General features: G+C 42.2%; 1 protein-coding gene across 5 annotated transcripts in view; it reads right to left on the minus strand.

Annotated features, from left to right (window-relative positions):
* Positions 1-23,812, minus strand: part of HnRNP-K (Heterogeneous nuclear ribonucleoprotein K) — a 199,976-nt gene that overhangs the window by 100,367 nt on the left and 75,797 nt on the right. For 4 of the 5 annotated variants that reach the window (XM_076365867.1, XM_076365871.1, XM_076365870.1 and 1 more), the window contains one exon: positions 21,268-21,317. The gene's annotated coding sequence lies outside the window, so the exon portion shown is untranslated. Of the gene's footprint in view, positions 1-21,267; positions 21,318-22,754; positions 22,970-23,812 lie in introns of those variants that run through there. The other variant, XM_076365869.1, reaches the window with a different exon arrangement.

Consider the following 23,812-nt stretch of genomic DNA (forward strand, 5'->3'; position numbering starts at 1 on the left):
CACTGCCATTTGACCATCTTCTCAAACGTTTCCGGGATTTTAACCCTTTGCACTCGAGCGGTGACCTTCAGTCGCCATCTGATTTAACTCTCTGTAGGCCTGTGTGACTTTAATATTACTAATATTTTCTTATACATAGCTGCATTATAAAATATTCTACTACAGATACAATAAACTAATACACCGACACATTTCTCTTCAACTCATTTTAACGTATCAACTACGGTTCAACTATCCTAACATACAGAATTCGGCCCATAGAGGGTTAAATTTACAAATTAAATTTCGTATACTTGTCGATGCGATGTATAGATATAGACTATATACAATACACATAAATCTAACATTCTCTTATACATAGCTGCATTATAAAATATTCTACTACAGATATAATAAACTAATACACTGACACATTTCTCTTTATTTTAACGTATCAACGCACTACGGTTCAACTATCCCAACTTGTACCTTCGCGCAAGAAACACCGAAAACCCCGAAGTTCCAACTATTATTAAATAATTTACCGTACTGTTCGGCGACGCGAACGTTACACGAGACACGTCTGCAGACAGCGGTCCCATTTTCCGTGGTCGCGTTCGAGCAACGTTGAATATTAATACTGCCGAGGCTCTTTCGCGGTGAATTCGTTCGCTTTGACAACGTTGTTTACCCGACTCGTTGCTCGTGCCTCTGCCCCCCTGACCCCCCGATTATCGACTTTCCGTTAAAAAACGCGAAAGCAATTTTCCCGGGGCAAAAGCGGCCTGTCGAACAAGGAGAAACTTTTTCGTCCTGTCGATATTTTCCGAAGGATAACTCGATGAATTCGCGCCGTGCCCCGTGATCGATCACGAAACGATGAACGCGATTCCGGCTCTCTGCCTTCCTCTCTCTTTCTCTCTTTCTCTCTTTCTCGCGGGAACATACTGGGCGCGACGCGGAACGGAACGCGATTATCAAATATTTACCGAACGATTTCGTAAGACTTTCCGCTCTATCGTCTGTTTAAGTTCTCGGATGGGGCTCTCATAGATACAAACGCGTTGAGCGGTTAGAACACGCATCTACTGGTCTCTTTACGGCCTCCAATTTCAAGCCTCCATTAAACCGAAATTTGTTTCTCGAAACTGTTCGCATCGATTGCGTTTGTAGCGTAGCCCTTCGGGTGCCAACTTCGCTGAAAGTTTCTGCAAATAACATAGCTACCGAAGGAAAATGTTTACTGTACCTTGTACATGTTTTGGAAGATTCATAGAAATAGTAAAATTTTTATAGACAGTTTCCGGAAGATAAGCATTTCTCGGTAAAATTGCATCAATTCTCGAAAGAATTTTAGCTATTGCAAATGGAACTCAAAGCGTACCTTTTCAATATTCTATGAATTTGGAATATTGAAACAGTGGGAACAGGTACTCTAATAATTTTCTTATGGTATTCGAATTGAGGAATGTTCTTAGTAAAACGAGACCGCGACTAAATTAGAAAAAGTAAACAAAATGGTGCTGGAAGATACAACGACCGGATCGAAGAAGACTCGAAGAGTGTAATAATTTATATTATTTTCTATGCGTTTGACGCTCATACGAATTTTCAGTGAATAATAAACTGGATATACAATAACAATAGATATTGACTCTTTTCTATGATACTTTTAAATCACTGAAACTACGCTAAAATAGAGGTGCCTCTCACCATTTGATTTCATACAGTAAAACTACGAAATTTTTTATTTAATATTATACCCTGTATAACGCATCAATTTGAGAAATATTGAAATAGAATAGCTTCGTTCCTCGATGTACGTGTGATTTCTCTTCGAGTTAGTTTCATAAAATGTTGTCTTTATCCCATTAGGAAATCTTGAAATATTTCTAGTGAAACATTCGTCCGCAAAGGGGTTAATCTACGAACAAACGAGCGCGAAGTTTCTCACGAGACACCGTGTCGCGACAGATTGAAAATCTTTTCTCATAGTTTTCTACAGAGGAAGGGTAAAGAAAATGATTTATTTTTACAAGCGCCGCCATGTTTTCAACAAACAAGCGGGCGTGCGTGACCAGGCAGTGTCGTGACACGAACTCCCAAGGACCTCCTACGTTTCCTGGCCGTCCCGCCATTACTGGAGGGGTGAAACGGGGGCGAAGCAGTCGATCGTCGTGCTCGTGGGTGGGGAAAACGAATGATAAAATAACGGAGAGGAGAGGGGAGGGGTGCAGGGGCTAGTTTTCCAGGTAACGGGTCACGTGACTGATCGAAGGAACTCGCCGGTTTTTTTTCATTACGCTACTAAATTTCCAATTGCAGCGTTATCTATGTATGCACTGCTGCTGCTGCTATTTTCGAACTCGCTGCCCTGCGTCATGCAACAAAGATATTCGATCGAGACAACGGGGTGAGTCACACGCTCGCTCGCGCGCATTCCGAATAACCATCGCGCCTAGGAATTGCCGCGCGACACTATTCATTTGCCTCTTTTACATTTTGCCCTCCGCATTTTGACGTGACGTGTGCACCGACGGAAGATTGATGCGTGGTTTTTATCATTTTTAATTAGGAGTCCGATGCATAACTCGGTACTCCGAGAAAGGGGTTGTTAGGAATTTAAACGATTCTCATCTGCGGAAGGTTAAAACGAGAAAGCTTTCTACGGATGAGAATTGCTTCAATTTTTAACAACCTTTCTCTTCGAGTACCGAGTTATGGATGGAACGCTTAATTAATTTACAGGTTTGGAATTCGGAATATCGAAACTTGTCGCTTCCGACCGTGTATGAAGGATTAATATAGAATATAGAATATATGGAATATATAGAATATAGAATATAGGATATAGAATATAGAATATAGAATATAGAATATAGAATATATAGAATATAGAATATAGAATATAGAATATAGAATATATAGAATGTAGAATATATAGAATATAGAATATAGAATATAGAATATATAGAGTATAGAATATAGAATATAGAATATATAGAATATATAAATATAGAATATATAAATATAGAATATATAGAATATAGATTAATATAGAATATATAGAATATAAAACCAGGTATATAATTAAAGGAAACGAATCACGAAAATGAAGCACACCTATACATTTACTTATAAAACCCGAATATTTCCTCCTTGCACACCGGCCACGCTCAAACCAAGATCGCAACCGACAAATAACCCATTATTATAAAACAGGGGTGTCGATTTCCGATCGAAGATACTTCATCAAAAAATCAGTCGATCCAAAAATCCCATTTTTCTGTCCAGTGGAGAGAAAACTCCTCGGCACCGACATTATTCGCGAAAAACCGTGCCCGTCTGGTTGGTTTTTCCGGCACGCAGCCTCGTTCGAGCATGAAAGGCCGGGCAACGGGTGGCGGAGGGGGCGGAGGGGACGGGAGAATGTTGAAAAGGGGATGAAAGGGGGGTGGAACAGGGGCGCCGCGCCGTAGAGTCTGCATTGGGAGTAGCGTGAGGCGCCGAAGAGTCCACTGCCGGCAGCGGTGCATCAACTAACCAGTCCATAACCAGTCCGCACGCCACTCGTAAGGGTCGCCGGGGCTGATATACAGGGAGACACGGGCGGAGGGCGGCGAACGAGGCGGCTGCGCAGGGGCGGGTGCCAGGGGAACGCCGCAATTAGGAGCGACGACCAGCTTGAACTCACTGAACTTGAGCCGAGAATTTGAACTTGATGAACTTCCGACGCGTGTACGCGACACCGACGCTTTCCACCATGGCGGAGGGGCCAGAATTAGGGGTTGATTCGATGACACTGCTACGGTACTTTCATGTTTCGCTGTTTTGAAATTATTGGATTTACTTCTATTTACAATGTATGTCTTGTGAGTTTCGTTTTGCTTCGTTTAGAAATGTTGGAGATATACATATTTATATTTGTGCTTCAATTCTAAGCGTAATTGAAACTTCGTAAGTAACTTCGAATCTAAGTGAACCTCCCAAGTCTCCACGTTTCGCTGTTTTGAAATTATTGGATTTACTTCTATTTCCAATCTATATCTTGTGAATTTCGTTTTGCTTCGTTTAGAGAGATATACATGTTTATATTTGTTTTATAGAATCTGTGCTTCAATTCTAAGCGCAATTGAAACTTCGTAAGTAACTTCGAATCCAAGTAACCTCCCACGTCTCCATTTGAAATTCTATATTTCCCGACTTCCTTCGAATCTAAATCACCTTTCCAGATCTTCAATTTCGACGCTATATTTTCTAAGTTCCTCGTCACTTCGAAACTCCTAGAATCTCGGACTACGCAATCACGCTAACGTGATTTACAACTTTCACGAGCAGCGTCTAACGTAGCAATTCATCAGACGCGAGCATCTAATACTCGTATCGATCATTCGTTGGCTTTAACAAACATACGCTACCGTTGAAGCAACAATTATACGGATCGAAAGCAATTACCGCAGAAGAAAGCCAATAATTGAAGCATCCGCGCGCGCGCGCGCGTGAAAATGCGGAAATATATTCGCGAGGAAGTCGAATCTCCTTTCTCCTGGGAAAGAGGAAAAAACGAATAGGAGGATCCTTTCAGTCGTTCCTGGATTCCGTCGAATATACGCGTATACACAGAGCTCGGCGTCCTTTCAGACGCGTCAGCGAACTCGATTTCAATATTTGCCGGCGTAGATTCAGCCCCGCGATAAATTCTAATCCGCAGCCCCCGTGTGTCGCGTGATCCGCATCCGCCATCGCGTCGAGCCGCCGCCCCCGTCGGTAGTTTCTTTTCATTCCGGCGGGACGCGTCTCACTCTCTTTCCATCGGTGATGCGTGCCAGATACACGGGCCCCTTAATCGCGGCCGGCGTCGCACTCGTAATTACCTTATCGGCGCCCGTAATCATGCAAATTCGAGCCGGTCGCGGCTCGTAATCTAACGAGAACGCGATCATTTCGCGACAACTCCGAAGGGTGACGCCGAGCGATGCCGCTCCCAGATGAACGTCCATGGAAAGTAACGCTTAACAGTAGGATTACCGAGCATTTAATACGATTAATATGAAATTGCTATAAGAATTGTAAATTTTTGTTTGGAAATTCTTGAAAGAGTAATCAGTATTATTTGTTTCTTAATTTGTTGTTGTAATTTATAGTATTATTCCATTCTTCTGTTCAGATATCGTGAATTTTCTAGGAAAATCAACTGATTAGCACTAGATCTACCGAGCATTTGATACGATTAATATGCAATTCCTATAAAAATTGTAACAATGGATTTTCAGTTTCTTCAGATATTCATTATAGTACTCTAGTGAAACTATGTATTTTCAAAATCATTTCGAAGATTCAATGCTTCGAAGATATCAATAATTGTTAAACAAAAAAATCGAGACCAGTCATTTTGACTGCTACGTAGTTCCAGTGTTAACACTGGGCTCACGAAGCGCGTCAATCCGACGCATACCGAATTTTCTGAACATTATTTTGATTGTTGCGATCAGACAAATGTATATTCTGTTTTTCTTTTTATCCTATTTTCTATATTCAATTTGTTGTGTGATCCAGCAACTTTATGCAAAGTTTTAGGAGCATTAGAAACCTTTTTCGTAGAAAAATAAATTAAATAATGAACTCTTTAGTAGAAAACAAGGAAACTATTCATAATTTACATAATTAAATTCTTTCTTACAGATTCTAGGCTCCAAATCCTCAATTCTCGTTGGTCAATCAGACATACCAATTACACAAAGTAAAGCGGATAACTTCGCTTAAAACAGAAGTTTAAAATCTTCCTCTCAACGTTTCTCACATTTCACACGCTGTTACACTACTGTAACCGCAAAAACAGAATACACTACTTCGTCGAAGATTGTATTCAAGTAATCACCTACTAGAATTCTACACAAATAATTTACCCAGTCCTCGATGAAATTCCAACCCGATTGGTTAACAACAGTAATCAAGTAAACGAGAAAAATTCCAAGACGTATCATCTAAACGGAATACGTTAGCCAACGCGATGCGGAAGTTCTCCAATCTCGAGGTAACTCGAGCGCGAAACAAAGTGACGATAGGTATCGAGATGTCGAACAGAGGGAACGTAACAGGAGCAACGTGATCGCGGCGGCGCACGCAGAGGAGCCGAAACTACTCCAATTCCCGCGGAAGTTCGACGAAAGAGGACCGCCATGAGAATCCGTGGAACGCGCGGCGAGACGTCGCGATAATTGTAGCTCGCCCCGGCGCCGCAGTCGCGCGGGTCCAAGTAATTATTTCGACGTCGCGCAGACGACGGATATCCGGGATAATTGCGGCGAGCGTGACAACGATGCCGCGAGCCTCTTACCCCGAAAATTGCTCGGTGCCGGCGGAAACATCAAGTTTGCGTGCTCCTCGCACACGAGACCGCCGATTCGAGTCTCAAAGGACTCGGCGCGTCCTTTTTGCGGGCTTGACGTCCGTTAACGCCGAATTGAAGGGAGAAACGACACGGTGGTTCGTTAATTCGGGAATGTCCCATTGTAAGAGTCTTGAGAGATCATTACGATTTATTCGTCGGCCACTTTGAACGCGGATCGTGGAAATTTTAGAGCTCGGAGAGGTGCAGGCTGAGGATGAATGTAGACTTTCTTTAGCGATAGACTTTGTTTGTGTTGTGTGTTTTAATTCCTTGACAGTTGAAAAACCGGAAACCGGTTAATTTGCAATTGAACTGCAATTGTATATTTCAGAGAATCTTCGTCCGCAGAAGGTTAAAGTACACTCATTATTATTCTTTATATGATTCAACACTTTTTACTTCTTCGTTCTACCAATTATTATGATTGATATTTAAATTTAATACAATTGATATTTAATTTAGCTTCACCTGTTGAGAGTTTTGTGTATTTCAGAGAATCTTCGTCCGCAAAGGGTATACTCATTATTCTTTATATGATTCTACATTTTTGACTTCTTCATTGTATTAATTATCGTGGATCATTAAGAGGTATAATAACTTGTTTCTCTAGGAAATTGACACTAGCGATACAAATTAAGAGAGCTACCATAGGTTCTGCGTGAAACTCTTAGCACGAAGCTAGTATGGCGTAATATAATCGCCCTAAGACAAGGGATCAACTAGTCTCGGTTCACACTCGAACGATAATCCAAAAATGTGTTCACATAATCAGCGGTACCGACCTTATCTCGCAATGAACAGAAAGAGAAGAGGGGAAAAAAGCAGGGGAAAGAGGGAAGAACGAGAGAGAAGCCGGCGTTTATCTGCCAGCACATCGAGCGCGACTCTCTTTCCACAACTGGCGGCCGTCTAATTAGGTCAACGAAGCATAAGCGACTAGCATCGCGTTAATTCCGATTAAACGAGCAACGTAATTGGCGCTGTGTTACGTGGACCCGTTACGCTGCGCGTCGAGCAAGACGCTCGCCTGTTACGCGACCGATTTTTACCGCTCGCGCCCCGGAAAACCGGAAATTGTCGCGGTTCAATCAGGGGTTGAAAAAATCACGTAAGAAGACACAATCAGCGAGACCGTAACTTCACTGGTAAAAAGTCTGTGACGTTTAATTAAGCGAAGATAAGCTGTTTTTCCAGTAACCATGAAATGTTCTTTGATTGCATGGAAGACGTGGCAATTATCTTAAACGAAGTTGCTCAGGATAGCTGAAGATTATTGGTATTACTACCTGTTCAAAGTACATTATAGCTTATATTCATGTATTATACTTTTAACCATTTACACTCGAGAGGTGACTCTCAGTCACCGCTTGATTTGATGCAGTAAAACTATAAAATTTGATATTTAATATTGAACTATGTATAATGCACCGGTGTGTGAAATATAGGGATAAAAAAGCGTTGTTTCTCAATTCACTTGTGATTTCTCTTTGAGTTCATTTAAACAAACATCGTCTTTGTCCAGTTAGAAAATGTTTTATACATATATAAAATATTACTTATTAATATTAATATATTAAATATTAATATTACTATATATTACTTACATTAACCCTTTGAACCCTGTAGGCTCCAATATTGCACCAGTTATGATATTAAATATTTGAATGAACCTTAAAGAAACCACCCTAAAATTATTCGATTTTCTGCACATCCAAATTTTGTGCTAAGGAAAATAAAAGATCAAAGAAATGTTGCCTAATTTTCACTGGAAATACTATAAAAATTAATTACAGTTGCTCATTACAAAACAACCTGGAATGCTAAGGGTTAACCGATTATTTTCTAAACTGATTGCGTTTATTAGCGTATATTTCGCTTCCAGTTAACCGAATCGTTTCATTTCTCCGAGAACTCGAAAAAATTCATTTTTGCCAGAGAAACTCCGATATTTTCCCATTGTCCACGGCGCACGCGAAAGGGGCCATAAATCCGAGTCGCAGCCGGGGACGAAAGAAGCTTGTTTACCGTTTTTGCCGCGACACTCGCCCTTTCATTCGCCTCCCCGCCCCTCTTACTCATCCCGGACCACCTTTTCTCTCTCCAACCCCCCAGTGAACCTCTAACGACCCTTTCCACAGGGGGTTTTCCTCTCGCAGTTTCGTAAACCACTCCGCGTCCATTATACTCGCAATTGATTTATCCTTGGTTTACAAGCGGAAGACCCGTAATCTTGTTCACGTTACCGGCTTACTTACGTCGAATTGTTTATTCGCCGGTAACTCGTGCACGCTCATTTTCTTAACCACAGCGGCATACGTTTCCCTTTCCATTTCCCCTCGAGTTTCTTGAACCTTTCTTGGGAATATTTCCACTTGTCTTGGTTCAACGGAGACGACTGTAATTGTCATCCATATTCCCAGCATTATTGTTCGTACCTTTTCTTTCCACGTATCTTGTGCGCTTTTTCTTCCTGACTTCATACACTTCTACATTCCATTCCAATAAATAACAGACCATTACAGAATACATCTCTCAAGATTTCAACTTCTTCGCGTTTTCCATTCGTATCAATCCAACGAAGCTGCCATTACAATTCTAACCGTACCATTCGTACCCTTTTCTCCACTTATCTGCCTTCCCTTTCATCCATTCTGTCCCGCACCGCATTCCCATGCTGCAGTCTAATAAATAATGTACGATCCCAATACGTTTCCCCGTCGCTCTCTCGTTAACGATTCGTCCAGGCGTCCCCGGACCGCCTCGCCGACCCCTCGTCTCGAGCGATTCCCACGGAGCGAAGTACGGACCGGGAAAAATCGTCATGAAAATCCGCATGAATATGGAGGAACGCACGCGAGGGCAAACACTCGCGCGTCTAATATTCGAGCGGGCGAACGGAAATCGAGCGGAGCGCGCCAGCCGGCCAGGTGGAGAGAGACAGACCGATTATTGGCTTCGTCAGTGACTAAACGGAGTTGGCTTGGAAATTCGACGCTTGACGTCACGCCGCCTCGCGGCTTTCCATCGGCGTCTTTAAATAGAGTGATCAATGATACCGCTGATTGGACACTCGCGAGTCTCGTCGCGGATATTTACGCGTCGACGTTTTCCCGGGGAGAATCGGCTAACGGTGTGCGCGACACGCTCGTTGTTTACCGTTTCCGCTCGCGGTAAACACGGAATATTCGAGCCGCGAAAGGGACGAGATAACCGGCGAAGGCTAGCGGCAAAGGTTAAGATGTGGCAATACGGAACGATAATGCTCCGAGGAAACGAGTTTCGTTGCGATACACTAGCCTGCGAAAGAGAATTCGAAACGTTGGAACGTTTGACCCTTTGCGGTCGAAAGGTTTTCATAGGAATGTTCAATATTCTCCGATGAGATACGGATGTTCTTTGAAACTGATTGACACTTCGACTGCCACGTCACCTGAATTCGGGTGACATTTTTTACAGAATTTTCGGCTCTTTCCTGTCGTTTTATTTCGCGTCGAAGGCTCTCTCGCCGGCCGCCAGCGACCGAGCTTAGACGACTGTCCGCGAGCATGAGAAACTCCGATCCTGCTCGCTCCAGGCTTCCTGCCCGGAAACCTTTTCGATAAATTGTCCTGCAGCCTGCCGGGAGGCTACCTTCGCTGCTGGCTTCGTTAGTTGGTAGCTTTGATTCCGCAAATTTTTTTAGACGTTTAGGAGTAGCTTTCTGGTTGCTAGTAGTTAACACTAAAACTACCAGAGGGTCAAATGACCCCTGATGTCTTCTTTTTGCAATTATTAGAAAGGTAACAAATGTTTGTCTGAGAAATTATTAAGGAAATTCATTTAGCACTACGCAAATTGAATTGTACATCAACTAATCCTTAGCACTCCAGATGGTTTTGTAATTTATCAGCACTAAAACTACCAGAGGGTCAAATGACCCCTGATTTTATTTCAATATTTCATGTATTGATGCGTCATACGAAGCTTAATATTATATATAAGACTTCATAATTTTGCAAATCAAATCAAGTGACTGAGTCACCTCTTGAGTGCAAAGGGTCAGCCCTTTGCGGACGGATGTCGAGGTGAGGTGAAATGTTCAGATTTGAAAGACGTGGAAAAATGATCTAATTAGTCGAACAGTAAGAGATCAGCACGTAGTTTCTTTTCTTTCTATTAATTAAGCAACTGATATGTAATTTAGCTTCATATGGTGGTTTTGTATGTTTCGAAGAATCATTAACCCTTTGTCGAATGTCGCCGTAATCGAGCTTCGATATGTAAACTATAAAATTTGGAACGAGTAACTTAATTATCCAATTAACGGAAGACTGACATATTGTTCTTTTTTCTTTTGGTACTTGATTACTTCCATGTATAATTCGATTTTTTATAAAATGTTAGAAGCTTGGGACAGTGCGCAGAGTTGAAATTGTCACATTTGTTTCAGTGATCTTCATAGTTACAATATTCTATTAAAACAAATCGTCCCGACAAAAGGTTGAGCGTTAAAAATGTGCGACGGTGTTGATGGGACAGAGCATTGATGAAATAACATTTATACGCCCGGAGCAAGGAAACGTGAGTGGCAAACAATATTTTTATATGAACTACCGTTGTTGCATACTGATTGAATTATGAGTGAAAACTTTTCATTTCGTGGTTTTCGCTTACTTTCGTTTAGAATGAAAATGTTACGTCGCCGGCGGAAGTTCCGCTTGTGTTTTCAACGACAAAAGTTGCCTTCGGAAGCTCGCGGAGCTACACCGAAGCGAATTATTTATTTACCGGGTCATGATTGAAGTTTCAAAAACCTAATCGAACCTGCTCGGACGAGTCGAAGTTTCGTGGTAAAATTCTAAAAGACCTCGCGTTCGCGCGTCTCGACGTCAACGTCTCTCGTTCTTTAGTCGGCAAATATCACGCCGTTAGTTTGTTCAGCGTCATCGTCGCAGTTAGCGAGAAATAAAGCAATTACCTGCAAATTACACGAATCATCAGATACTAATCCCTTCTCTCACGGTTGCAAAGATTTATTATTAGACCGTAAATCTTCGTGCCTTTAACCCTGCTGCGTTCTTCAATTCGTTAAGATACCATCAAGAACACATACACTAACAACAATTTCCCTCCATATTTCCTAAATTTTAAGGCATTTTAAAATAAACGGCGAACCAATTCAATTAAAAAAGATTAAACAAACACTACAATATTAAACAATAGATAAAAAGACTCAGAACATTCGCAAGAAACGCAAAACATCTATTTGTCTTCAAGCAAGACTAAAATAATAAACATTTTTCCAATAAGTTTACTTCCTATAGTTTACTTCCACGGCAAAATATTCTACCGAATAACAGTAATAACTAAACAATAACTAAATAATATCTGAACATTCTAACGAAAATTCAAAAACTTACATTATTACATCCTCCAAATACGGAAACTTCATCATAACAAGAAAACCAAGAAAATACCTAAAAAATATTACAAGGCTGTTCAATCTTCACCGTGAAAATACATAGATATCTCGGATTTGTCGGTAGGTTAGAAAATCGGCTGTAGCGTTTAATCCAAGAAAAACGATTTACCTTGCACTGGACGCCAAGTGTTCTCACATAAGAATGTGGACACAAAGAGAAGAGAGTCCACAGTCTATCGGCGATAGGATAAAAGCGGAAGTCTCGCGACGGCAGCGCGCAAACAGCCGTTTGAAAGCGGCCATACAAACACGGGGCCGGCTGCGCCGGTCCCGCGATCCTCGACGGTCGACCCCGCGCAACGGAAACCGGGAGTACCGCAGTTGACTCGCACTTTCCGAGCAAATAAGACAGTTATGTCAACACCGGGTCGTCCGCGCAGCCGCGCGCGGCAATGGAACCGGGCGGAACCGGTTGCAGCGTTCGCGGATCGCCCGGGAAAACGAATTCACGGGCCCCCGAGAAGCGACTTCAACGCGAACGTCTGATCCGTTCTGTACACAGGGAGGATCGACGTGTTTGGACACCTTATATTACAGTAATGAACGTACGCGAGCGACACGCACGTCGCGACGCTCGGCAAACGGTGAAACGCGCGTCGATGATTACTTGGTAATTCGGATCCCTTGGTTCTTCGTGCAATTTGAATTTGATGTAATGTTGCGAGAAATTGGTAGTTTCTTAATATTCGGACTGGAATTTAACCCTTTGCGGTCCGAAGTGCTCTTCGTTTCTCACTTTGAGGTTCACGACGTTAATTCATTCAATTACAGCTTAATATGACGCTCTATTTATTTATTCAAGAATATTTGGGAGTCATTGAAATGTTACCTTTAAATGGTACAATTGTGATACTACAAATAAATATAGAAAAAATTGTTAAAACAGGTAGAGGTTGCAATAAAATAGAACGTCAAGTCTGATTCGACATAGGACTGCTAAGGGTTAACCCTTTGTAGACGAATGTCGATATTCCGGAGATGAAATTTTCATATTTCGAAGACTAAGTCAAAAATGATTTAATTACTTGAATAACGAGAGATTAGCACGTAGTTTCCTTTTGTTCTGTCAATTATAGAATTGATATACAATTTAACTTCATATGTTGGAGGTTTTGTACATTTCAAAGAATCTTCGTCCGCTGAAGCTTAATCCGGTTCCCTAGGATTCGCTTCGCGACGAATGAATCGGCGATGCGCGATCTGGTGCCATTGGAATTCATATGAAAATTGAAGGTAGCATCGTGAATATGCTAGAATCGGTTTTGCGAAACGAAAAGTCAAGTATTGATCTGAACTGTAGTTGAATCGAGGTTTGTGCATCCGCGCGATTGCACATTGTATTTTATAGATTCAGGAAGCTTCGGTGATTCTCTGGTGATTTTATATTAACCAGGTATCCACTAGTTTTCTATTCTCTCCTACACGATTCATAATATTCTCAATATAAGTCGCGGATATCTCTTTCGATCTTCGCTTTAACGTTTTCCACGCTACAATTTGCAAGTTAAACATTTAAACCTCTTACACTAATACAATTCTACAAATCGGATTGTTTTATTGTTTCATGGAAGATTCTCTTTGATTCAGTATTACATTAATGAAATACACACGGTTCCCACACTCGTCAATTAACCCTTTGCACTTGGAAATTTCTCAATAGAGATATCTCACATTTTTTGACGAGGCGAAGACGATATTCTTTGAAATTAACTCGAACGAAAAGCACAAGTATATTAAGGAACAAAGCTGTTTTATTCCAATGTCTCGCGTATCGAGGCATTATACAAAGTTTAACATTAAATATCACATTCTATAGTTTTACTGTGTCAAATCAAGTGGTCACTGAGAGTCGCCTCTCGAATGCAAAGGGTTAACCCTTAGCACTCCAGATGGTTTTGTCATCTATCAGCAACTGCAACTAATTTTTATGGTATCTCTAGTGAAAATGACAAATGCTATAACATTCCTTCGATCTTTCATTCTCCTCAGTACAAAATTTCGATGCGTGGAAAATCGAATAACTGTAGGGTAGTTTCTTCGATTCATTAAAATATTCAATATTACTGGTGCAATATTGGAGCCAACAGAGTGCAAAGGATTAAATCATTTTTTTGACTTCGAAATATGGAATACCGTGTTATATGAAATATCGAGTTTCCCGTAAACGCATGCAGAACCGTAGTCCATTCGTTACTATAAATCAAAGGAGCACGGATCAGCGAGTATCGGATATATCAGGATTTCAGGATCGCTGCCGTTCGGCGTTTCGCGGAGCTCGAGGACGATCCTGTTCGGCCCTCGTGGCGCACAAGGAGCCCGACAAATGGGCGAGGACTCCGGCGCGTCTTCTCAGTGGCGGCGCAAATTAGCGCGGTCCGAACAAAGCGGAATCCACGCGTAGGTGCGCGGATCTTGTAATTGGCCGGCCAGTTCTCGTTAACACGTTCGCCGGGGATACCCACCCTGCTGATATTAATAGGGTTATTAAGTTTTGGAAGGACCTTGCGAACAATAATGCGTAACAGACGTTCGAGGACGGGGGCAGGTTGAAACGCTGAGTCGCAGTCACTTTAACCTTTTGCGGACGAATGTCGACATTCCGAGATGAAATTCTAACAGATTATTTTCGGTTTCTGTACGTGGTTACCTTATTTTTGATATCTATAGCGAAATTTTCAAAAGTTAATTGAACTGCTCGGTAGTTTTAGTGTTAATGTAGGACTAGCAATTAAACGGTAGACTAAGAATCCCGCACTAGAACTACTGAGCATTTAATACGATTGATATGTAATCTCTATAAAAATTGTAATAGATTATTTTCGGTTTCTTCGGACATTCATTACAGTATTCAAGTCAAAGCTATTTATTTTCAAGATCATGTCGAATGTTCAATGCTTTTAAGGTATCCATAATTGTGAAACAAAACAATCGAAACCAGTCATTTTGACTGGTACGGTAGTTCTAGCGTTAATATTAAATATCAAACTTTAGAATTTCGCTGTGTCAAATCATTTGACGACCGAAAGGCGCCTCTGAAGTGTAAAGAATTAAGTAAAACTGCACGTACGAACAGAAGAAATGGGAAAATAAAGTAGAAGACCTATGAATTAGTAATTTTATCTATGATAAACCCTATTACCGGTACAGATCTACGATGAATCACTTCAGCAACTTTCGAATAATATTACTATTATATAGTATCTAGAATTCTTAGCGTAGGTTAAAGTATTTTTAAGAAGAGCGAATGTAAGGATGAGTGATTTTATGTACCTACATATAAGTTGTATAATTTGTCTCCACTTCCATTAATATATCTACTTCATTCATTACCAAATAATATTTTTCGTTCGAGTAATGTACAAGAGTATATTGCATTTTCACTTAAGATAAACATTTTATGTACCTACATATAAGTTGTATAATTTAAGTCTTCGCTTCCATTAATATATCCACTTCATTTTATTTTGACTAATTCTTTATTAAAATCTCCATATTCTACAAATTATAATAACAAACGGTAATTATAATAACGGATTATATGTTTTCGTTGACTGTAAACAACAAAGCTCTCCCGTAAGCGTCCGTGCACCTGAACTCACAGAACACTCTCGGTTTTACGGGACGGCGACGTAACAATCGTCGCCGGAGAGATCCCGGCCGACAGCCTCGCTCCGGTTGTCCGTGTAAATGGAATTGTTCAACGAGCCAGTAATTCACGACCGAGCGGGCAAGTAATACGACTGATTCTTCCCGCGCTCCACCGGAGCCTGCGCCGTGTACGCGTATCACCCGGCAAGGACATGCCAGGGTTAATTCGTACTTCTGCTCGTCACGCCGATAAAGGATCGATCCGATTCGAGCGGAGATTGCAGGATAAACGAGGTCTGGCGAACTACGTTCTCCGTTTTACTTGACCCGACGGAGGCGAACCTCTAAACAGAATTCGTTCGACCACGGAAAAATGGTTGACTGATTCCTACGAGCGGTTCGAGCTAGGGAAGCTGCTTGTATTTAACCCTTTGCACTCGGAAGTTCTTCATTGGAGATATTTTAGGATTTTCTAATGAGATGGAGAGGATATTTTGTGAAACTAAGTCGACGAGAAATCGTACATTGAAGGACAAAGATATTTTGATTGGATGTTTCTCCAATTGATGCATTATACAGGGTATAATATTAAATAAAAGATTGATTATATAATATTAAATAAAGAGAAATTATACTTAGATTGAAGGACAAAGATATTTTGTTTGGATGTTTCTCGAATTGATGCATTATACGAAGTTTAATGTTAAGTACCAAATTTTATAGTTTTAGTGTATGAAATCAAGTAGAAAGGGTTAACCGTTAGATGGTATTGTAATCAGCAACTGCAGCTAATTTTTATAGTATCTCTAGTGAAAATGAGAAATGCTGTAACATTTCTTCGATCTCTTATTTTCCTTCTCAGTACAAAATTTAGATGCGTGGAAAATCTAATAATTTTAGGGTAGTTTGATTCATTAAAATATTCAATATTATAACTGGTGCAATATTGGAGCCTACAGAGTTCAAAGGGTTGAAGAATGCTTAGCTGAACGTGTCACGGTGAAACTCATGGCGGGATTTGCTTGAGAAGCATTGTTTTTTCGCGAGAAAGCTGTTTTACTCGTAAATGAGAGAGATTTGCATATGTAAATACTTCTGTACGCGAAAGCTATTATATTCTCCGCGAGAAAGCTAATTTTTTCAGGATAAAGCTAATCAATATTTTCGCGGAAGTATTACTCTACGTCTCGGCAAGAGAGTTAGTTGAGTTTTCCATAAGCATGTTAGTCAAGTTCTCCACAAGAGAGGTACTCAATTTCTCCGCGAAAGAGCTATTCATTTTCTCCACGAGAGAGCTACTTAATTTTTTCACGATAAAGCTAATCAATATTTTCGCGGAAGTATTACTCTACGTCTCGGCAAGAGAGTTAGTTGAGTTTTCCACAAGCATGCTAGTCAAGTTCTCTACAAGAGAGGTACTCAATTTCTCCGCGAAAGAGCTATTCATTTTCTCCACGAAAGAGCAATACTCAATTTCTCCGCGAAAGAGCTACTCAATTTCTCCACGAAAGAGCAACACTGAATTTCTTGTTGAAGCTACTCAATATTTCTTCACAAAAAGGCTACTAAATCCTTTCGAGAATATCCCCATTACATTCCTCTTTCCTTCCACGAGAGTCGGAACCGTCCAGCATTAACATAATTATCACTGCATCTGTAATGTTACAGCTGCTCTGTCCCCCGAGAACCAACCAAGTAGCTTTCTCATGGAGCTTCCTTTATAACTCTCCGTAGAGGCAACCCGTAATCTTTCCAGTTTCCCCAAGTTCAAATTCAAACTTCAAACAACACGTTCTTCTACGGACGGGTTTGAATTCAGATTACAGTTATCAGGAACGGAACGTCACCTGCCTAAGCTACATAAACAGTATTACCGTGACTCTAATCTCACAACTACAAGGACACAGCGAGCAAACAGTTAGACAAGCTGCTATCTTTCGACGACGCTGACGCGAAAGAGAAGCACGATTATAAGCGTAACGTAGACGAGCTCATTGTCAACCCGCTTCGAATTAAGTATGGTAACCGAAAGCGTCTTTTATCATCGAGGACACGGTCGAAAGGAATTTCATAACGCCAGAGCACTGAAAACAGAATACCGAACCTTTAACGCTAGAAAATGTTTCACCAGAAATATTCAACCTTCTGCGATCAGATACAGACAACATTCTTCAAAACCAATTAACGAGAAAACATAAATTAAGAACCGAAGCCGCATTACTTAAATACTCGAGATATCGATGCATTAGGAGTTCTACTTCAACTTTATAATCTGTACCAAATCTCGAGTTAAAATACGATCTCCGAAGGAATCTCTGGAATACCGTAACGGAATTGTTAAAAAACGAGCACAGTCCCGAAGAACCGCCGTCAAGATAAATCGAAACGGCACGACAGAAATTTCGTTCGAGAACGAGCAGTTCCCGTTACAATGGCGGCTAACTTTGGCGGTCAGCGGAACGACGATCATCGAACGGAACCGAAAGTACGGAACGGAACGGAACGGAACGTAGGATCGATCCATCCGCGGCCACGTGTTTTCTGCGTCTGACGGTTCAATTATTTCCATAAGACGAGCATCTAACGAGCTTTCATGTCAGCGTCCGTCCGTCCGCTTTCGCTCGCCGGTCGGCCAGGCTTAAAATTAGATTCTACGAAACGAACAAGCCGGAAGCGAAGCGGCGAGGGAGCCGCACGAAATTTATTTAGCGGGGTATGCGCGCGCGAGCGCGCGCGTTCTCGGATTCATTCATCGCGAGCGAACTCCGAGGTTCCCGGGAAACCGTTGAGAAACTCTGGACGCGAATCTTTCGTATTTTCACGAGATCGAGGGCGGACGGTCGAGAGTATTTTTCCCGGGGAGTTTTACAATAAAATTCCCTCCGGCGGACCGGACGAGATGTATTTAAGAAATGCTTACTGCGGAGACACGACGCGGGTAGCTGAGAGCCGCGAAGAGACCATTGATAACTAGGGGCCGCTGACGCAGGACCGAAATATCGTAAACTGGGGCTCCTGCTTCTGCGCACCATGTACGAACGAATTTTCTCGTTTATTATTGAGCAATCGATGCTCGGGGACTCGAGAGCGACGCGCCTAAGGTCCGCGGGGAAAAATGATATCGTTTACATTCAGGTGACGTACGAGGTGTATGGGTGTATCGACGATTACGCGGCGAACATCGAGATGCATGAGTCACTTTTAACACACCTGTTCTAAGTAGGTGAGCGTCGCGGCTATTGTGAGCGGAGGATCAATCATGCAAGCATCCTGATCGTTATCTGTGCCATGTGATTTATTGAATTGTGCCGTGCCGCGGAAGGGAAGATCGGGGAATCAATTGTAGTGAGATTATTTGTAACTGATTATTAGCGTCTGATGTATGAAAGATATAGCTGGTAACAGAATCTTTCATTACGTCTACATAACTGATGCCCAATTTGAATTATAAGTACGAACTAAAGAATATTTTACTGTCCAACCTACACGGAGCACCGAATGGAAAATATCAGAAAGAGAAAGATCGAAGTGCAAGTGAGGGATTAACCCTTTGCGGAGATTCTTGAAGTATACGAAACCTTCAGCAGATAAAACTGAATTATATATCAAGTGCTTAATATAAAAAGGAAACTTCGCGATGATCTCTTGCTGTTTGAGTAACTAAATCATTTGTCTATAACTTAGTCTTCCAAATACGGAAATTTAAAGTTAAATTATATATCGATTACTTAATAGAAAGAAATTATACACAGATCTCTCGCTGTTGAGTAACTGAATTATTTCTTTTCGACTTACTCTATCAGATATGGAAATTCGATCTCGCCGAAACGTCAAAGTTCGTCCGCAAAGAATTAACCTATCAATCAATCACTACAATGCATCAAAGTCCTCGAAACAATAACCCTTAGTGTTCCAGAAATCGAAAATCACCGAACGAACGCGTTCGCAATATCGCCGGGTTCATCCCCAAGCCTAAACCGCGCGAGATTCCAGTAACGGTACGATCGGCCGGCGTAAAGTTCGCGAGACCGTCGAGAGAGTATCGCTGGCGTTCCTTGACCCTGCGACGAGAACCCTCGAGCCAGCAGCACGCCGCGAAGGGTCTTTTATCCGTACGCTAACCCGTCCGTCCTCCCCCTGCGGCATTCCACGCTTAGACGACTTAGAGAACCAGCGAGCAAGAGCCGGAGCGGCGAACGAGCCCGCGCTGGCGCGGATTCGAGCGGATCGAAAGAGGACGGAGCAATAATACAAGGCCTGCCCTTGCCGGAGCCAAGGAGTAACGTCCTGTTACACCAGTCTGACCACTCTCTCTCGCCTCCCTTCGCCCTCCGTCGCGTATCCTTGCTTCCCTTGCTCCCTGAGGCTCTTTCCTGTCGTTTTATTTCGCGTCGAAGGCTCTCTCGCCTTCTCGCCGGCCGCCAGCGACGCGCCACGCTTAGACGACCGTCCGCGAGCATGAGAAACTTCGATCCCGCTCGTTCCAGGCTTCCTGCCCGGAAACCTTTTCGATAAATTCTCCTGGAGCCTGCCGGGAGGCTACCTTCGCTGCTAGCTTCGTTAGTCGATAGCTTCGATTCCGCAAATTTTTTTAAACGTTCAGGAGTAGCTTTCTGGTTGCTAGTAGTTAACACTGAAACTACCAGAGAGTCAACTGACCCCTGATGTCTTCTTTTTGTAATTATTAGAAAGGCAACAAATGTTTCCCTGAGAAATTATTAAGGAAATTCATTTAGCAATACGCAAATTGAATTGTACATCAATTAATCCTTAGCACTCCAGATGGTTTTGTAATCTATCAGCAACTGCAACTAACTTTTATGGTATCTCTAGTAAAAATGAAAAATGCTGTAACATTCCTTCGATCATTTATTTTCCTTCTCAGTACGAAATCTGGGTGTGTGGAGAATCTAATAATTTTAAGGTAGTTTCTTTGATTCATTAAAATGTTATAATTGGTGCAATATTGGAGCCTAGAGAATTCAAAGGAGTAGAAGTGGCTTGATCTATGGTTGTAATAAATGCATTCTGCTTGTTGGTATGAAACTCTATGGAATTAGGTGTGAAGACGCTTGGGAATTTGATAGCAAAGAGAGATGAGAATTTATAAATATTGTACCAAATTACTAGTCTAGTAATAAACAGCTTAATCTATAGATTGTGTCATAAATGCATTCTGATTGTAACTTAGTGTGAAATTCTATTAATTAGGTATGCTGGAAGGCGTTTGAAATTTGATAGCAAAGGGAGCTGAGAATTTATAAATATTGCACCAAATTACTAGTCTAGTAATAAACAGCTTAATGTATAGATTGAGTAATAAATGCATTCTGATTGTAACTTAGTATGAAATTCTATGAATTAGGTATGCTGGAAGGCGTTTGGAATTTGATAGCAAAGAGAACTTAGAAATACTGGATCAAATTACTAGTCCTCGAAATAGCTGTTTAACTAGGTAATATTTAGGGTTAGCACAGTGACTTTCAATCGAATGATCAGATTATCTAAATGTCCCTGTGTTCAAACTTTATTTTAAAGGACCGATGTTGCTGCGCCTCTAACAGCGTCCAACAGAAACGAATAAATAATTCGCGTTCGAGAAACTTTATTTAGCGGAGGGTTAAACCGTCCAATTTCGGAGCGAATTGATTCAGTATTCCGACAGAGCGTGCACGCGGGTTCGAACGGATCGCGAAACGCGCTGGCGTGAGTCGCTCGGGACGAGCCGAGGGGAACCGAGCGTTCCTCGCGTGTCGTCGTGGAGCGCATTCCTCGGACGCGTGTCCTGCATGCGGAATGAAACCCGCGGCTACATTCCGGCCGCGGCAATTCGAAAACTGTTACTCACCGATAATGGTGTTCGCCGGTGCAGCCTCCGGGATGGATCGGCAGTGAACCCTGCGCAAACAAAACAAGCATTCGTTTTAATCCTCTTCGTTCGCTGCTGCAAGTGGCAATAAACCACCTCTGACCACCGAAAAACACTGCGCACTTCGTTAAACTTCGTACACTGTTCCCTTTTGGAGAAACGTTTCGTTCGTTTTCTATTTAAATTCGAGCAGACACAGCTGGAGATGGTTGTGTCTGTCCATACACTTTGTTATTTATCATTGATTCGATAATCGCTTGATATTTAAACAATTATTACTCTTTTTCGATAGATTTAGATTCACGAATCTGAGAATTTATAACTTTTCAAGATTAACCCTTAGCACTGCAGGTTGTTTTAGAATCTATCAGCAACTGCAACTAATTTTTATAGTATTCCTAGCGAAATTGAGAAATGCAACATTTCTTCTATCATTTATTTTCCTTCTTAGTACAAAATTTGGATGTGTGGAAAATCGAATAATTTTATGGTAGTTTCTTTGATTCATTAAAATATTTAGTATTGTAACTGGTGCATTGGAGCCTACAGAGTTCAAAGGGTTAATAACGCTCAGGTTCAAATTGCTTGACAAATGATTTGCATCTTGGCTTGGAAAAGCCGAATAAAAATTCTAGAATCCGAAGGGAATTCTCATCGAGTACAGCAAAATATTTCATTCGAATCAACTTCGAATTCAAATCTCCATCTAAACAATCTCCTTCCAAAAGAGTCGCAGTCACAGAATCTTGAAACGAGAAACGAGTTCAAAAATCCTATATCTCTATCCTTCAATACGCCGCCACGTCCTATCGCGAATTTCAACTGAACGACGCATTCTAGCCTTATCGGAATCTCTTCTACACGTCGATCGTATCTAAGAAATTCGTAAACGCCTCGTCCATTATCGGACTCGTTGCTTAATCGCAGCGACAGATTCGCCGTAAAACCTGCGTGTCCACGCGGTCGACTTCTCGCCGATATCGTTCCAGTCTATTTGCCAGCTATCGTTATCGCGCCATGAATCTTTGCGCGCGCTTTACGAACCCGGCCGATCGCCTTCGCGCCAGTCCCACGCGGTCCGCCAAACCGTCGACCATCTCCTGGCGCATTCTCCGCGATCTCCCCACAGTTATGCAATTTCACGTAACCGAACCAACTATCTTCTAGTAATCTTAAACTCGATACTCCGTGACAACACCCGGGTACCCTCGCTTTCAACGATTCACAGCGATCACTGCACTCCTAGCCGAGACCACGTGGTTGCTAACTAATCCTCCGATCAACGAATCCTCCACTGTCCCTAAAATTCTCATCCGAAACTTTGACAATCCTACTCCTTCCACACTGGTGACGAACGTTCCCCGTCGTTCTACCGACAAACAAAGGTGACAGTAGCGAAAGAAATTCACGCGCGCTCCAACGATCGAAACACCGAGGTAGGTCAGGGCCAGCGGCCAAGCGAGTACCTTAAACAATCCTGCGTGGCGTCGCGACGGCGTGTCCCGCGCGACCAAGGTGCCCAGGTGAGAGAGGAACGGACAGACGGACTAGCGGGGACGCGATTTCAGAACGGAGGCTCGCCGCCGAAGCAAAAACCGGCACTAGACGCAGAACGCGAGTAAAGTTTGCGAAGCGCGGCGAGCCCTGCTTCTTCCGACGAGTAGTCTACTCCTTCGACTCTCCTCTGCGCGGCTCCCTTCCACTCACCCTCCTACTCCTCCTCCGCCGCCAGCACTCGCGGGTTTCTTCTACCTCTTCCTTGATCGCGAAGAGGAACGAGAGGAACGCGCGGTGGGGCGCCGAGCGCGCCGCGAGGAGGGAGAGCTGTAGCGATAGAGGATCGGGGAAAGAGAGGATCGAGGTCGGAGAGAGAGGGTTATAGAGCAATAGAGGGACAGGGAAAGAGTATCAGCTGAAAGATGAAAAGAGAGAGCTGGACAGAGGAACGAGGAGAGGCTCGACTGAAGTGAAAGAGAGAAGAGAACTATAGAGGAACAAGGATCAGCAGTGAAAGACGGCTATAGGGCTATAGAGGAACGAGGAAATAGAGGATCGGTTGAAGGAGAGAGAGAGTTATAGAGCAATAGAGAGAACGAAAGAGTATCAGCTGAAAGATGAAAAGAGAGAGCTAGATAGAGAGACAGGAAAAGAGTATCAGCTGAAAGATGAAAAGAGAGAGCTAGATAGAGGAACAAGGAAAGAGAGGATCGACTAAAGTGAAAGAGAGAAGAGAACTATAGAGGAACAAGGAACGAGAGGATCGACTAAAGTGAAAGAGAGAAGAGATCTATAGAGCAACAAGGAAGGATCAGCAGCAAAAGAGACGGCTGTAAGGCTATAGAGGATCGAGGAAATAGAGGATCGGCTGAAGGAGAGAGAGAGTTACAGAGAAATAGAGAGACGACGAAAGAGTATCAGCTGAAGGATGAAAAGAGAGAGCTAGAAAGAGGAACAAGGAACGGCTCGACTAAAATGAAAGAGAGAACTATAGAGGAACAAAGAAAAATCAGCAATAAAAGAGACG

Source organism: Nomia melanderi, chromosome 3, assembly GCF_051020985.1.
Source record: "Nomia melanderi isolate GNS246 chromosome 3, iyNomMela1, whole genome shotgun sequence".
Classification (NCBI taxonomy): domain Eukaryota; kingdom Metazoa; phylum Arthropoda; class Insecta; order Hymenoptera; family Halictidae; genus Nomia; species Nomia melanderi.